A 2,919-nucleotide genomic window follows, 5' to 3' on the forward strand; every position below is an offset into this window, starting at 1 on the left:
TGGTGAGAAGGATTACTTATCCTATCCTAGGTATTCCTTGAAGAGGTGGGGTTTCAGGTGTCTCCGGAAGGTGGTGATTGACTCCGCTGTCCTGGCATCGTGAGGGAGTTTGTTCCACCATTGGGGGGCCAGAGCAGCGAACAGTTTTGACTGGGCTGAGCGGGAACTGTACTTCCTCAATGGTAGGGAGGCGAGCAGGCCAGAGGTGGATGAACGCAGTGCCCTTGCTTGGGTGTAGGGCCTGATCAGAGCCTGGAGGTACTGCGGTGCCGTTCCCCTCACAGCTCCGTAGGCAAGCACCATGGTCTTGTAGCGGATGCGAGCTTCAACTGGAAGCCAGTGGAGAGAGCGGAGGAGCGGGGTGACGTGAGAGAACTTGGGAAGGTTGAACACCAGACGGGCTGCGGCGTTCTGGATGAGTTGTAGGGGTTTAATGGCACAGGCAGGGAGCCCAGCCAACAGCGAGTTGCAGTAATCCAGACGGGAGATGACAAGTGCCTGGATTAGGACCTGCGCCGCTTCCTGTGTGAGGCAGGGTCGTACTCTGCGGATGTTGTAGAGCATGAACCTACAGGAACGGGCCACCGCCATGATGTTGGTTGAGAACGACAGGGTGTTGTCCAGGATCACGCCAAGGTTCTTAGCGCTCTGGGAGGAGGACACAATGGAGTTGTCAACCGTGATGGCGAGATCATGGAACGGGCAGTCCTTCCCCGGGAGGAAGAGCAGCTCCGTCTTGCCGAGGTTCAGCTTGAGGTGGTGATCCGTCATCCACACTGATATGTCTGCCAGACATGCAGAGATGCGATTCGCCACCTGGTCATCAGAAGGGGGAAAGGAGAAGATTAATTGTGTGTCGTCTGCATAGCAATGATAGGAGAGACCATGTGAGGTTATGACAGAGCCAAGTGACTTGGTGTATAGCGAGAATAGGAGAGGGCCTAGAACAGAGCCCTGGGGGACACCAGTGGTGAGAGCGCGTGGCGAGGAGACAGATTCTCGCCACGCCACCTGGTAGGAGCGACCTGTCAGGTAGGACGCAACCCAAGCGTGGGCCGCGCCGGAGATGCCCAACTCGGAGAGGGTGGAGAGGAGGATCTGATGGTTCACAGTATCGAAGGCAGCCGATAGGTCTAGAAGGATGAGAGCAGAGGAGAGAGAGTTAGCTTTAGCAGTGCGGAGCGCCTCCGTGATACAGAGAAGAGCAGTCTCAGTTGAATGACTAGTCTTGAAACCTGACTGATTTGGATCAAGAAGGTCATTCTGAGAGAGATAGCGGGAGAGCTGGCCAAGGACGGCACGTTCAAGAGTTTTGGAGAGAAGAGAAAGAAGGGATACTGGTCTGTAGTTGTTGACATCGGAGGGATCGAGTGTAGGTTTTTTCAGAAGGGGTGCAACTCTCGCTCTCTTGAAGACGGAACATTGTATATTGTACTTAGTTTACTTTATTTAATAAATATATGTTTTGTTACTCCTTATCTCCACGTTGTCTCCCTTTTGTTACGGGCTTTGAGCCGGTTCGTGACATAACTGATTTAAGTATTTTTAGCCAGATCCTAGTTGGTATGATGAATTTTATGTTCCTTTTGATGGCATAGAATGCCCTTCTTGCCAAGTCTCTCAGATTGTTCACAGCTTTGGGGAAGTTACCTGTGGCGCTGATGTTAAGGCCGAGGTATGTATATTGTTTTTGTGTGCTCTAGGGCAACTGTGTCTCGATGGAATTTGTATTTGTGGTCCTGGCAACTGGAACTTTTTTGAACAACATTATTTTTGCCCTACTGAGATTTCATCTCAGGGTCCAGGTCTGACAGAATCTGTGCAGAAGATCTGGGTGCTGCTGTAGGCCCTCCTTGGTTGGGGACAGAAGCACTAGATCATCAGCAAACTGTAGACATTTGACTACAGATTCTAGAAGGGTGATGCTGGGTGCTGCAGACTGTTCTAGTGCCCTCGCCAATTCGTTGATATATATGTTGAAGAGGGTGGGCTTAACCGACATGTCTGCTCCCCGCCACCAGCCCTGTGGAAAGAAAGGTGTGTGTTCTTTGCCAATTTTAACCGCACACTTGTTGTTTGTATACATGGATTTTATTATGTTGTATGTTTTTCCCCCAACACCACTTTCCATCATTTTGTGTAGCAGAACCTCATGCCAAATTGAGTCAAAAAACAAAGCATGAGAAGACTTTGCCTTTCAAATCAAATTTTATTTGTCACATACACATGGTTAGCAGATGTTAATGCGAGTGTAGCGAAATGCTTGTGCTTCTAGTTCCGACAATGCAGTAATAACCAACAAGTAATCTAACTAACAATTCCTAAACTACTGTCTTATACACAGTGTAAGGGGATAAAGAATATGTACATAAGGATATATGAATGAGTGATGGTACAGAGTAGCATAGGCAAGATACAGTAGATGGTATCGAGTACAGTATATACATATGAGATGAGTATGTAAACAAAGTGGCATAGTTAAAGTGGCTAGTGATACATGTATTACATAAGGATGCAGTCGATGATATAGAGTACACGTATGCATATGAGATGCATATGAGATGAATAATGTAGGGTAAGTAACATTATATAAGGTAGCATTGTTTAAAGTGGCTAGTGATATATTTACATGATTTCCCATCAATTCCCATTATTAAAGTGGCTAGAGTTGAGTCAGTGTCAGTGTGTTGGCAGCAGCCACTCAATGTTAGTGGTGGCTGTTTAACAGTCTGATGGCCTTGAGATAGAAGCTGTTTTTCAGTCTCTCGGTCCCAGCTTTGATGCACCTGTACTGACCTCGCCTTTGGATGATAGCGGGGTGAACAGGCAGTGGCTCGGGTGGTTGATGTCCTTGATGATCTTTATGGCCTTCCTGTAACATCGGGTGGTGTAGGTGTCCTGGAGGGCAGGTAGTTTGCC

Source organism: Oncorhynchus masou, chromosome 30, assembly GCF_036934945.1.
Source record: "Oncorhynchus masou masou isolate Uvic2021 chromosome 30, UVic_Omas_1.1, whole genome shotgun sequence".
NCBI lineage: Eukaryota > Metazoa > Chordata > Actinopteri > Salmoniformes > Salmonidae > Oncorhynchus > Oncorhynchus masou.